This window comes from Mirounga leonina, unplaced genomic scaffold, assembly GCF_011800145.1.
Source record: "Mirounga leonina isolate KUSES-001 unplaced genomic scaffold, KU_Mleo_1.0 Mir_268, whole genome shotgun sequence".
NCBI lineage: Eukaryota > Metazoa > Chordata > Mammalia > Carnivora > Phocidae > Mirounga > Mirounga leonina.
Genome location: NW_023270649.1, coordinates 9774981 through 9790683, shown reverse-complemented (window position 1 = coordinate 9790683; position 15703 = coordinate 9774981). Strand labels below are relative to the sequence as shown.

General features: G+C 39.0%; 2 long non-coding RNA genes and 1 pseudogene across 2 annotated transcripts; 1 reads left to right on the top strand and 2 right to left on the bottom strand.

Moving 5' to 3' along the window:
• Window positions 1–3418: 3418 nt before the first annotated feature.
• LOC118026658 lies at window positions 3419–3907 on the bottom strand. The gene is made up of 3 exons (XR_004683641.1): window positions 3888–3907; window positions 3543–3613; window positions 3419–3428 (listed from the first exon to the last, which is right to left on the bottom strand). It is a non-coding gene; the product is annotated as an uncharacterized LOC118026658 (long non-coding RNA).
• Window positions 3908–4961: 1054 nt separating this feature from the next.
• On the bottom strand, window positions 4962–5943 carry LOC118026657. The gene is made up of 3 exons (XR_004683640.1): window positions 5417–5943; window positions 5197–5241; window positions 4962–4977 (listed from the first exon to the last, which is right to left on the bottom strand). It is a non-coding gene; the product is annotated as an uncharacterized LOC118026657 (long non-coding RNA).
• A 1751-nt stretch (window positions 5944–7694) lies between these two features.
• Window positions 7695–10652, top strand: LOC118026649 (annotated as a pseudogene).
• The last annotated feature ends 5051 nt before the right edge of the window (window positions 10653–15703 follow it).

Here is a 15703-nt window from a genome sequence, read left to right as displayed (position 1 = left end):
TGGATACCAGAAATGTCCCCTGTTAACCATTAATTTCATCTTGATCTCTTGATAGGAATCTGAAAAACACAGGATATATGTGTAAAAAAAACAGAACTTGTAGCATGACACCTCAAACTAATTACCTTGGACACTTCCTTCATTATGAGAACATCAGCTCCATCTGAATATATGCAGTACTCCAAGGTCAAGATCATTAGCAGATATGACATTTCGTTATGAAACACCTGCAAAATTTCCATGGTTACTGCTAGGGTTAGGAACATTATGATAATTATGTGAATATGGCAATCTCTCATTACTCATCAGGATAAAATAAAATTTTCTCTAAAATATAAGAAGAGGGGTGCCTGGGTGGCTCAGTTGTTAAGCGTCTGCCTTCAGCTCAGGTCATGATCCCAGGGTCCTGGGATCGAGCCCCGCATTGGGCTCCCTGCTCCACGGGAAGCCTGCTTCTCCCTCTCCCAATTTTTTAATTGACAGAGAGAGAGACACAGTAAGAGAGGGAATACAAGCAGGGGGAGTGGGAGAGGGAGAAGCAGGCTTCCCGCTGAGCAGGGAGCCCAACGCGGGGCTCGATCTCAGGACCCTGGGATCATGACCTGAGCCGAAGGCAGACGCTTAATGACTGAGCCACCTAGGTGCCCCATAAATAAAATCTTTTAAAAAAAATAAATAAAAGAAAATATAAAAAGAAAAAAACACATGGTTTCTAGAATTGGTAAGGACTATCATTTCTTACCTGAATACCTGCAAAGAAAAATGGTTACAATTGTTAGGGAAACCATCACCCAGCCAGCTATATGGAGAGCGGAAGGCCTGGGCTAGGCCCACATCATCACTTACCTGCACACTAGGAACATCCCCACTGATGAGCAGCATTAGGTTCATCATGATTTCTTAACTGGAAAGACATTGTGAATGTGTGTGTTAAGGGACATAACTTTTTCCTATCAGGAAACCTGCAAATAACATTGTTTAGTTCATCATTATGAGATACATCAACTTTACTGGATACTTACAATAATCTAAAGTTAACACAGATAAAACTGTCATTCGATGTCTGGTCACCTGTAAATACCCTATGGATAGTACTATCACAGGGAATATCATGATAAATACCTGCATACATGCAGTCCCTCAACACTCATAGGGTTAAAAATGAACATTTCCAGAAATATAGAAAGTGGAGAAACATGTCTCTGGAATTGGTGAGGACTCTAGCATTTCTTACTTCATACCTTCAAAAAAAATTCATGGTAACAAGAAGTGTAAGGCCACCCATCACTTACCTAGGTATATGACAGCCAGATGGTATGTGCTGTGGTTTTGACCCACAGGATCACTTACCTCCATACCAGCAATGTCCCACATTAACGATCACTGATGAACTCACTGTGAGGCCTTGACATTAACCTGAAAAAACACATTGTGGGAAATGTGTTTAGTACAGGAATGATTCTACCTCCACACTTGCAAGTTCCCTTGGTCATTTGTTATCATTTCAGGACCCACCGGCACTACCTGGATACTTACTTGCAGAACTCCAAGGTCACACCCCGGGAAGAGACATCTACTTTTCTTGAAGGGATACCTGAAAAAATTCCCAAGGTCAAGAACATGATGATGGTATAGGATAAATTATTTGGATTATATATTATCTCTAAGTAAGAATATGAAAAATTTAATTTTATTAGTATTGTTAGGGTCAAATTAATGTCTTCACTGCATATATGCCAAAACAAGATAAATATGAGTCTTTTTCAAAAAAATTTTATTATGTTATGTTAATCACCATGCATTACATCATTAGTTTTTGCTGTAGTGTTCCATGATTCATTGTTTGCATATAACACCCAGTGCAAATGTCTCTAGTAAGTTAATGTCACATCATCTCATACGTGTATACTAGCAAAGAGCTGAACAAGATACGTGCAAACAGGGTAACACAAGTATTAGAGACATCATCCTCACCTACCTTCATACTGAAGATCAGATGGTTTGCAATGTGACAAGATTCACTTTATCATGTACCTGGTCAAGAGCAAGGTTCTGTTAACAAACATTGTTAGGTTGACTGTGTTTTCTTGAAAGGAAACTGAAGAAACACACAGGATAAATATGTTTAAGGACACGACTTGTTCCACCAGACCACCTGCTAATAATCCTTTTCATTTCCATTATTATGGAACGTATTGACTCTACCCTGATACTTGCATTAATTCAGGTCAACACCTTGGTCAGAAGAAAGCCCTCGTGTCTTAACTGGATTCCTGCAAAAACACTGTGGTTACTACTGGGGTGGGAACTTGACGATTATGGGTACAGTCAACTCTCAACACTCACAGGGTTAAACATGTTATCTCTAAAATGTAAAAAGTGTCGGGGCACAGTTGGTTAAGCATCGGACTCTTAAGGTTTCAGCTCAGGTCATGATCTCAGGATCGTGGGATCGAGCCCCTGCCTTAGACTCTCCCTCTGCCCCTCCTGCACCCACACGTGCACACTCTCTCTCTTCCTCTCTCTCAAATAAATAAATCTTAAAAAAAAGTAAAAAGTGTAAAGTCATGGTCACTAGATTTGGTAAGGACTATCATTTCTTACCTGAATACCTGCAACAAAATCATAGTAACAAGAGGTTTTAGGGACACAATCCCTTACCCACGTACAGGATCAGATAGTCTGTGCTGTGGTTAAGGCCCACATCATCACTTACCTCAATACCTGCTAGGTGCCTCATTTACTGTGACTGATATGCTCCCCGTGATGTCTTAACATGAACCTGAAACACAGCGTAGAAAACTTGTTCCATACACATTTTATTCTACCTGGATAACTGCAAGTTCTCTTGGTCAGTGTATTATTTTGGGACTCCCTTCAACATTACAGGGCAATATGTAGAACTCAAAAGGTTAAATTCTAATTAGATTTACCTTCATCTCTTGAGGGCATACCTGCAAAGATCCCACAGTCAATATCACAAGTATGGAATATATGATAAATTACCTGGATATCTGACTATAGGTCCACTGGTATGAGTGTAAAAACACACATTATCTTTGAACAAGGAGACAGTAAAATCTCAGGCCACTATTGTTAGGGACAAATTGATTTCTGAAGTGTCTATATGCTAAAAAGATTAACATAAAGGTCTAGGAAACATTAGTTACCTATATATCTGAAGATAAGAAATCCCTAATGATTTATTGTCACATCATTTCATGTTTTTATACTAGCAAAGAACTTTCTGGGATACCAGCAAAAAGCATAATAACACTGTGTTAGGGACACCATCCTCACTCGCCTAAATATCCAAAGATCAGATGGATCTATATTTTGGTAGAACCAATCTATCACATACCTGGTTACTAGCAAGGCCCCGTCAAGGACCATCATTTTCTTCACTGTGATGTCATAATGGTTGGAACCTTAAAAAACACAACAACAAGTGTGTTGAAGGACACAACTTACTTTACCTGGAAAAAAAAGGTACCTAGAAATAATCTTGGTTACTGCCATTATTAGGGAAACCATCATCATACCTGGATATTGGCAGAACTTCAAGATTAACACCATTATCAGAGACATCACCTTCTTGAGTATCTGTAGGAATCTCATAGACAACATTGTGGTGTGGAACAGTAGGATAACTTAGCTAGACACCTGTACCTGTCTCCATCACTACGAATTTTAAATACCCATTGAATAGAAACTCTACAGTACTATGGGCTAATGCTTACTACTAACATTGGTTGGGAAAATATCATTTCTTAATTGAACACATGCAGAAAAACATGTTATCACAAATGTTAGAACTATCCACGCTAATCTAAATATCTGAAGATCAAATTGTTTGTAAGGTGCTTTAGGCTCATATCATGGCTTACCTGGATGCAAGCAAAGTTCTGTTAATGGTCATTATGAGGTTTACCATGATTTCTTGACAGGAACCTGAAAATCACATTATGACAAAGGTGATTACGGACACACTTTTCCTATCAGGACCCATCAACTCTACCTGGATTCTTGCAGTACTCCACCGTCTACACCACTGTTAGAAACACCACCATCTCTTGAATGGTTATCAGCAAAAATATCATGGTTACTAGTGTGATGCACAACTCCATGATCATCACATGGATACCGACAAACTGATCAACACTCACATGGTTAAACATAAGTTTTCTCTAAAATAGATAACAGTAGGACAACATGACTGTTAGAATTGGTAAAACATTATCATTTCTTACCGGCACACCTTAAAAGAATCACATAGTAAAAAAAAGCTAACGCAATCAACACCTTACCCATTACTTATACACACACACACACACACACACACACAGACCAGAGGGTCTGATGTGGTAAAGATACACATCACCACTTACCTGGATACAAAAAATGTCCCCCATTAATGACCACTGTTCAGTGCTTCATGATCTTGAAGGAACCTGAAAAAATAACATGATGATGTATGTGTAAAGGGATAGGACTTGCTGTAACCAGAACACTTGCAAATAACCTTTGTCACTTCCACTATTATGAGAATATCAACTCTACCTGAATGCTTGCAGTACTCCAAGATCAAGACCGCTGTTGTTAGGTAAGACAATATTTCTTTAGAGGACACCTGCAAAATTTCCATGGTCACTACTATGGTTGGGAACATCATGATAAATATCTGGATATGGCAATCCCTCAACACTCACAGGGTTAAACAAACACCTTTTCTAAAACACAAAAAAGTAAAAACTCAATGTTTCTAGATTAGTAAGGACTATCAATTCCTACCTGAATACTTGCCAAGAAATCATGGTAACAACTCTTAGAGACAGCGTCATCACTCACCTAGCTATCTAGAGATTAGATGGCCTGTGCTGTGGTTTAGGCCCACATCCTCCCTTACCTGAATACCAGCAATATCCCTGCCCCCATTCATGACTGATGCTAAGTTTATCATGAGGTCTTGAAAGGAATCTGTAAAACACATCATGAAATTTGTGTTAATGGAAACAACTTTTTCTACCATGACACCTGCAAATAACATTGTTCACCTCATCATTATGGGACAAAGCAACTCTAGCTGGGTACTTGTCATTAAAAGTTAGCACCAATGTCAGAAAACCATCAGTGTTTGGACACTTCTAAATATCATATAGATAGTACTATGAAGGAAAATATAAGATAAATACTTACGTATATGTAATCCTTCAACACTCATAGTGTTCAAAATAAACTTTCCTGAAATATAAAAGTGAAAACTTATGTTTTCTAGAGTTGGGAAAACCATCATTTCTTTCCTGAACACTTGCAAAAAAATCATGGTAACAAGAAATGTGAGGACACATAATCACTTATCCACATGTATGAAAATCTGATGGTCTGTGCTGGGGCTCGGGCCCACATCATCACTCACCTCATACCACCAGCGTCTCCCATGAGCTACCATTGAGACACTCGCCATGACGTCCAGAAATGAATCTAAAAAACACATTGTGGAAAATATTTTCCTGTTTGTCTCATTTAACCCATACACCTGCAAATTCCTTGGGTTACTTATATTGTTTTGGGATCCATCAACACTATCTGGGTACTTGCGGAACTCCAAGCTTAAAGCTAGGAAGAGACTGGTTCCTCTTTGAAGGGATACCTACAAAAAAGCATGGTCAATAATGCTGTGATGGACAAAAGGATACATTACCTGGATACCTGCATATCCTTCCATCACGACTAGTTTGAAAAACACAGTAGCTCCAAACAAGGATACAACTCTCATTCTTACTAGTATTAGAGGAACACATTCATTTCTTAACAGAATACATGCCCACAACAATGTAAATATTAGAATTTAAACATATTAATGCATAGGTATCTAAAAATAAGAATGTCTCCAGTAAGTTAATGTCACATTATTATATACCTGTGTACTAGGAAAGATCTTAAGAGGGTATCTGCAAATAAACACAGTAACACAAGTGTTAGGGACACCATCCTCACTTACCTAGATACTGAAGATTAGATCAGTCTTCATTGTAGTAAGACCCCACGTTAGCACTTACCTGGTTACCAGTAGGGATCTGTCAACAACCACTGTGAGGTTCACCATGTTCTCCCGACAATAACCTGAAAAAGCACCAGCAGCAATGTGTTTGAAATGTAAATTATTCTACGGGGACACCTAAACACAACGTTTTCACTCCCATTACCATGGAACACATCTATCTAGGAACTTCCATTACTCAGGTCAACACCATTGTCAGGAAAGACCATCATTACTTGACCGGACATCTGCCAAATTCTGTGGGTACTACTGGGGTGTGAACTCATGACAATCACCTGTCTGAGTGCAATCCCTTAACGCTAACAAGGTTATACATTTTCTCTAAATATAAAAGTGAAAATTTGTTGTTTTTATTACTAGTAAGGGCTACATCATCTCTTACCTCAACAGCTGCAAAAATATAATGGCAACAAGAAATCGTATCATCACTTACCTCGCTATGTGGAGATGATCCTATCTGCATACTGGCAAAATGCTCCTTGCTGATGCCCACTGCTGGGTTCATCATGATGTCTTCACAGGAAGCTGAAAAACACACTGTGGCAAATGTGTCTGGTACAATTTCATTCTAACAGACAGCTGCAAATTCCCTTGGTCCTTTGTATTACTTCAGGACCCATCAACAATGCCTGAATACTTGCAAAACTCTGAGGTCAGCCCCAAGTAAGAGCAATCTTCCTCTCTTAAAGGAATGCCTGCAGAAATCCCATGGTTAGTAACACAGTGATGGACAATACGATAAAGACCTGGCTATCTGAAAGTCCCTCCATCAGTCCAAAACCCTCTATCTCTCAACAGTCATAAATTCTCAGGCATACTAACTAATTGTTAGGGACAATTTCTTAACTGTATACATGCCTAACATCAGGTTACTATTAGAGCCTGAACAATATCATTCGTCACACAGATTTCTGAATATAATGTCTCTCGGACTTAATGTCACATCATCTCACACCTGATTACTAGCAAAACCTTAACAGTTTATCTGAAAAAAGACGGTAACACAAATGTTAGAGACATCATTCTCACTTGCCTTGATAATCTGAAGATTAGATGCTCTTAACTGTAGTAAAACTCTCTTTAGCACTTAACTGGTTCCTAACAAGATTTTGTTAATGACCATTGTTCTGTTTGGAGTGATTGCTAGACAGGAATCTAAAATAAAGAGGTGCAGCAAATGTGTATAAGGCAACAACTCGTCCTGCCAGGGCACCTGTAGGTACTTTTGGTCCATTCCCTCACTGAGGGAACCATCAACGTCACCTGGATCCTGGCAGAACTTCAAGGTAAACACAGATATGGGAAACATCAGCACCTCTTGACTGATCACCTGGAAAAATCTTATGGTCAATACTGTGGTGTGGAACCTAGATGACTTACCTGCATAGATCTCAGTCTATGTTAGACACACATTATATATAAACTCTGGGTATTTTTTTTTTAATTAATCTTTTTTTTAAGGAAGCTCTAGGCCCAACATGGGGCTTGAACTCACAACCCGAGATCAAGAGTCGCGTGCTCCACCAACTGAGCCTTAATCCTGTAAGAGCTAATGCTTACTAGCATTGTTTGAGATACTATTTTTACCTGAATACCTGCTCAAAAAAACCCAAAACAAAACCATGGTTACACAATGGTAGTGATGCTATCAGAAGGTCTGTGGGGATGCTTGAGAAATATCATCACTTATGGCAATCAGCAATGTTGCTGATAAAAATTATTATGAAGTTCATCACAATCTCTTGACAGGAACCTGAAAACCACACCGTGACAAGTGTGTCTTTGGACACTTATTTCCCACCAGGACACCTCCAAATAACCTCATCTCTGCCTGGATACCTGCGGTACTCCAAGGTCTGCACCACTGTTAAAAACACCGTCACCTCCTAACTGCTGTTAAGTAACACACAGTTGCTATTGTGCCACGGAAGTCCGTAATCATTATGTGGATACCCATAAATCACTCAAAACTCCCAGGGTTAAACAAATTTTCTCTGAAATAAAGAAAGGTACATGGTTACTTGTATTGATAAGGATACTATTGTTTCTAAACTTAAATACCTAAACAAACAAACGGCAAGCGAGAAAAATATGGCGACCAGAAGTTTAGGCAAACTAATACTACTTACTTGTATGTGTAAGAAAGTTAAGATGGCCTGTGCTGTGGGTTTAGGCCCACTTCGTCACTGACCTTGACACCAGCTATGTCCCATGTTATCTACCAATAATGGGCTTATCATAATGTCCTGACATGAACCTGAAAACCACATTGTGGAGAATAAATCCTCCTACTACACCTGCAATTTCTCTTCGTTGCTTGTGGAACTCGCAGGTGAAAGCTGAGGACATACCTTCCTCTCTTGATGGATACCTCCTGCAAAAATTCCATGGTCAATAATGCTATGATAGACTATGCAACAGAATACCCGGATCTCTCTGTCACTCCTAGTGTTAAATACACAGTATCTCTAAACAAGAATACAAAAAATCACATTCTTACTAGTGTTATTAGGGACACGTTAATTTCTTAACAGAATACATGGCAAAAATAACATAAATATAAGAGTCTCAAACATTAATTACATAGATACCTGGAAATAAGAAATGTCTCTAATAAGATAATGTCATATCATCTCGTACCTGTATACTAACAACGACCTTAACAGGATACCTGCAAACAAACATGGTAACACCAGTGTTGATGACACCACCCTCGCCTACCTTCATATTGAAGATCAGACTGTCTGGATTGTGGCAGAACCCACTTTATCACTTACCAGGTTAAGAGCAAGGTTCCGTTAATGAATATTTTTAGGTCCACTGGGTTTTCTTGACAAGAACCTGAAGAAACAGATAGGACAAATGTGTTTAAATACACAACTTGTTCCACCAGAGCACCTGCTAATAATCCTTTTCACTTCCGTTATTATGGAACACATCATGGAACACATTGATACTTGCATTAATTCAGATCAACGCCTTTGTCAGAAGAGACCATCATGTTTTCATTGGACTCCTGCAAAATTACTGTGGTTACTACTGGCTTGGGAACTCCTTGACAATTATAGATACAATCAAGGATTAAACATAAGTTATCCTAAATTATAGATACAATCATAGATACAATCACAGAGTTAAACATAAGTTATCTCTAAAATGTAAAAAGTGTAAAGTCATGGTTACTAGATTTGGTAAGGACTCTATCATTTCTTACCTGAATACCAGCAACAAAATCATAGTAACAAGAAGTGTCAGGAACACAATCACTTACCTACATAGTAGGATCAGAAAGAGAGTGCTGTGGTTTAGGCCCATATCGGCACTTACCTTGATACCTCTATATGCCTCATTAAATATGATAGGGGAGCCTATTAATCAGGAGGTCTTCACGTAAACCTGAAAAACACCATGTGGAAAATGTGTTCAGTACATGTCTTGTTCTGCCAGGTCTATTGCAGTTTCCATTGGTCAAGGGCATCCTTTTGAGACTCGTCACCACCATCTGGATACTTGCAGCAGTCCAAGACTAAACCCTGGTAGGAGATATCTTCTTCTCTTAAAGAGATACCTGTAAAAGTTTCATGTTTAATATTGTGGACAATATGATAGACTATCTGGATACCGGCTTATCCTTTTATCAGTAGGAGTGTATGAAACACAATCTCTGAACAAGAATACTGTAAAATGTTGTGCTTACTCGTATTGTGAGGGACAAATTAATCTTACTGCATACAAGCCAGAAATATGGGTAATATAAGACTATTCAAAACATCATTAATTACATACATACCTGAAAATATGAAGGTCTAGTGAGTTAATGTGACAGCATCTCATACCTGTACAACAACAAAGACTTCAGCATGATATCTGCAGAAAAAACATGCTAACACTGTGTTCGGGACACCATCCTCACTTACTGAGACGTCTGAAGAACAGGTGATCTCAACTATGGTGTAACATCCACAATATCACGTACCAGGTTATGAGCAGGGTCCCATTAATGAGCATTTCTAGGTTCACTGTAACAGGACTAACCACCATAACCTGAAAAAACACAACTAACAAGTATGTTTAAGACAAAAGTTGTCTTGCTCTTCCACAGGGGGCCTACACGCTGCTGCCGGGGCTGCCGTCACGTCCCTAGTGATCCCTGAGAAGTTCCAGCACATTTTCCGAGTACTCAACACCAATATTGATGGGCAGCAGAAAAGAGCCTTTGCCATCAAAGGCAACTCAGGGTGTGGGGTGAAGATATGCTCACGTGGTGTTACAGACACCTATTTCACAAAGAGGGCATGAGAGCTCCCTGAGGGTGAGGTGGAATGGGTGATCACCATTACACATGCAGAATCCATGCCAGTGTAAGATCCCAAACTGGTTTTCGAACAGACAAAAGGACGTGAAGAATGGAAAATATAGCCAGGTCCTGGCCAATGGTCTGGACAACGAACTTCATGAAGACCTGGAGTGACTAAAGAAGATTTGGGCCCACAGAGGGCTGTGCCACTTCTGGGGAATTTGTGTCTGAGGCCAGCACACCAAGACCACAGGCCGCCACAGCCATACTATGGGGGTGTCCAAGAAGAAATAAATCTGTAGGCCTTGTCTATTAATAGTTTATACACCTATAAAAAAGACAAAAGTTGTTTCACCTGGGGAAAAGAAAAGAATATAATTAACACTGGTTATTTCCATCATTAGAAAACCCATCAACACTACTTGGATCTTGGCATAACTAGAACTTCAAGGTCAACACCACTGTTAGAGAAACCATCATCTCCTGAGTACCTGTAAAAAAATTCCTGCTCAATACTGCGGGGTGGAACAGTAGGATAACTTACCTGGACACCTGCATATCCCTCTGTTACCACTAGGGTTAAACACACATTACATCTAAACTTTAAATAATTATTAGCATGGTTACTAGCATTTGTTGGGACTGTATCATTTCTTACCTGAATACCTGTAAAAACAAAAACATAGTCACAAAAAAGTTGGGAAATCCATCCACACTTACCCACATATCAGATGGTTAGATTGTTTCTAGGGTGTTTGAGGCCTACATCATCACTTACCTGGATAAAAGCAAAGTCCAATAATTGATCATTATGAGGTTCACCATGATTTCTTGACAGGAACTTGAAAAACACACTGTGACAAATGGGTCTACAGAATACCCTCTCTACCAGGTCATGGAAGTAATCTTGGGCACTTACATCATTGTAGGACCCATCAACTCTACCTGGGATCTTGCAGTACTCCAAGGTCTATGCCATTGCCATCATGTTTTGATTGCTCACCTACAAAAATACCATGGTAACTTGTGTGACCCACAACTGTTTATTCCATGAATACCCATGAACTGCTAAATATTCACATGGTTATATGTAAATTTCCTCTAAAATATAAAAAAGTAGGACAACAGGTTTGCTAGAATTGGTAAAAACACTATCATTTCTGCCTGAATGCCTTAAAAAAAACCCACATGGTAAAACAAGTTCAAGCAATCAACAAATTTTAATGGAAGTAGACTCATGAAGATCAGAGGGTCTGATGTAGTGAAAGTACACCTCATCAGATACCTGAATACCAGAAATGTCTCCACCTTAATGACCATCATCAGATTAACTGAAGTCTTTTAATAGGACCCTGAAAAACACATGATATATGTGTAAAGGAACACAACTTGTTCTACCAGGACACCTGTAAATAACCTTGGTCACTTTATCATTATGAGACATATCAACTCTACCTGAACACTTGTAGTACTCCAAGGTCAAAATCATCACCAGATAAGACAGTACTTCTTCATAGGACACCTGCAAAATTGTTGGTTACTGCTGTGGTTGAGGACATAATATTAATTACCTCAGTATGGCAATCCCTCATCACTCCCAGGTTAAGCAAAAATCTTTCCTAAAATAGTAATTAGTAAGGACTAGAATTAGTAGAATTAGTAAGGACTATCAATTCTTACCTGAATACCTGCAAAGAAATCATGGTAACAACTCTTAGAGACACCATCATCACTTACCTAGATATCTGGAGATCAGATGGCCTATGCTGTGGTTTAGGCCCACAACCTTGCTTACCTGGAAACATACCAGCAATGTCTGCCATTAACATCAATGCTAGGTGCACACCGATGTCTTTTTCAGGTTGCTGTTCAGACATGATGAGATCTATGTTAAAGAAAACAACTTTTTTCTAGCAAGGTATCTGTAAATAACCTGGTCGCTCCATCATTATGGGACATACCAACTCTACCTGGGTATTTTCAGTAATCAAAGATCATCAACACTGATGTCAGATAAAATCAGCCTTACTTCACTGGACACCTACAGAAAACCCATGGGTAGTACTGTGGGGGAAGACACCATGATAAATAGCTGGATAGGTGTTATCCTTCAACACTCACAGGGCCCAATAAACTTTTTCTAATATAAAAAGTGAATGTATCTAATGAGTTAATGTCACACCATATCTGTAAACTAGCAATGAACTTAACAGGAAACTTACAAAAAAAGTGTGGTACACTGTGTTAGAGACACCATCCTCACTCACTTAGATAGCTGAAGATCAGATTTCTGAACTGAGATAAGACCCACTTTATCACGTGCCTGGTTACCAGCAAGCTCCCCCTGACAACCACTGTCTGCTTCACTGTGATGTCATGACTGCACAGAACCTTGAGAAACACGCTCAAAAAATGTGTTGTTGCAAGATACAACTTGTCTACCCGCAGAAAGAAATAGTACATTTGCAAATAATCTTGGTCACTTCCATCATTAAGGGCAGCATAACACCACATGGATTTTGGCAGAACTTTAAGGTCAACACCACTGTTAGACATACTAACTTGTCTTCTATGAGTACTGGTAGAAATCTCATGGTCAATACTTGACGTGCAACAGTAGAAGTTACCTGGACCTGCATATCCCTTTATCAGTACTAACGTTAAATACACAATGTATCTAAATTTAAAAAATAAATAAAAGGGCATATACTTACTAGCATTAATTGGGAGAGTATCATTTCTTAACTGCATACCTGCATTGAAACATGATAACAGAACAGTAAGGAACACCACCTACATTTACATAAATACTTGAAAATCAATTTGTAGGGTGCCAAAAGCCGATATCATCACTTACCTGAATACAAGCAATGTCCAATCAATGATCATTCTAAAAATTACCATTACCTCTGGATGGTAATTTAAACAACACTCTGTGAAAAATGAGTCTACAGACCCTTCTTTGCTCCTAGAAGGATACTGCAAATAATCCTGTTCATTGCCAACACTGCAGGACCCATCAGAACTTTCTGGATTGTTACAATACTTCAATGTCCATGCCAAAGATAGATACACCATCATCTCTTTCCTGCTCACCTGGGAAAACACCAACATTACTACCATAACACACCACTCCACGATTATGGGTATTCACGGCATAATTCGCCTATTACTCACATAAAGAAATATGTATTTTCTCTGAAATAGAAACAGAAGAGCATGGTCACTACAAATGGTAAAATACTATCATTTCTTACCTGATTATATATAAAAAAAAAACACACAGAGCAAGCAAGTTTAGTCGATCAATGATAGTTATTTGATATGTGAAGATCAGATGATTTGAAATGGTGAAGGTGAACATCATCACCTACCTGGGTAACAGAAATGTCCGCAGACAATGACTAGTGTTAGGTTCATCATCATCTCTTCACAGGAACCTAAAAAACACATGATGATATATGTGTAAAAGGACATGGCTTATTCTAAAGGGGCACCTATCAATAAGCTTGGTCATTTCCATCATTGTAAAAGCATTAACTCTGCCTGAATATCTCTAGTACTCCAAGGTCAAGACCACTGTCAGGTAATACAACTTTTACAGGACACCTACAAAGCTGTCATGATCACTACTGTGGTTGCGATACGTTGACCAATACCGGATAAGCGTAATCCCTCATCACTCAGAGTTAAACAAGAGTTTTCTCTAAACACTGAAAACTCACGGTTTCAAGAGTTTGTTAGCAATCTATCATTTCTCATCTGAATACTTGCAAAGAAATCATGGTAATAGCAAGTGTTAGGGACCCCATCATCACTTACCTAGGTATCTGAGGATCAGAGGGTCTGTGCTGCGACTTAGGCCCACATCATCACGTACTGTGACTTCAACAACGTTCCATGGGAGCTGCCATTGATAGGCTCACTGTGATGTACTGAGGAGTATGGGGAAAAAATCACTGGAGAAAATATTTGGGGGGCATATCTTATTCTACCTCTATACCTGCTAATTCCTCTCGTCACTGTATCATTCAAGGAACCATCAGCACTACCTAGATACTTACAGAACTCCAAGGTCAATCCCTGAACAGACGCCTTCCTCTCTTCAAGGTATACCTGCAGTAATCCCATAGTCAATGAAATAGTGAAGGACAGTATGATAAATTACCTGGATATCTGCTAATCCATCTACCACTACTATGTCAAGTACACATTATCTTCAAAAAAGAATACAAAACAAGTCTTATTCCTATCAGTATTATAAGGGACAATTTAAGCTCCTAACTAAGTACATGCCAAAAACAAAGTAAACTTAAGAGACCTGAAATCATACATTTGTAGATATCTGAATATAGAAAGGTCTTTATGGGCACCTAGCTGGCTCAGTCGGTGGAGCATGTGATTCTTGATCTCGCGGTTGTAAGTTCAAGCCCCATGTTGGGTGCAGAGAGTACTTAAAAATAACTAACTAACAAAGAAACAAACAAACAAACAAACAAACAAATAAATAAATAAATAAATGTACGTATGTATGTCCAGGGCACCTGGGTGGCTCAGTCGGTTAAGCGTCTGACTCCTAATTTCAGCTCAGGTCATGATCTAGGTGTCGTGAGAATGAGCCCCAAGTTGGGCTCCTTATCCAGCGGGCCCTGTGCTTGAGATTCTCCCTCTCCCTCTGCACCCCTCCCCACTCACACACACTCTTTCTCTGTCTCAAGTAAACAGATAAACCTAAAATAATAAGAGGTCTTTTATCAGTTAATATCACATCTCATACCTGCATAGTAGTGAAGATCTTCACCTGATACCTACAAAAATTTTTTAAAAATACATATTAACACAGATGTTAAGGACATCATCCTCACTCACCTACATACTCAAGTTCAGATGGTCTTTATTGTAGTAGGATTCACCATTAACGCTCACCTGGTTCCTAGCAAGGTTCTGTTAAAAACCATTTTCAGTTCACCCTGTTTTCTTCACAGGAACCTGAAGAAACACATAAAAATGAGTTTAAGATCCAATTTGTTCTAAGACACCTGCACCTATCCTTGTTCACTTCCATTATTATGGAACACATCAACTCCACCCACATCCTCGCACCTACTCGAGGTCAACAGTGTTGTCAGCAGAGACGAACACTACATGACTGGATACCTGGCAAAACCGTATGGTTACCACTATGGTGACACTCCACTACAATTGCCTAGACAGGATCGACTCCTCAATACTTACAAGATTAAACATACATTTTTCTCTAACATGTGAAAAGTATAAACTCATGCTTATTAGGATTGGTAAGGACTCTATCATTTCTTACCTGATTATCTGAAAAAACAAACAAA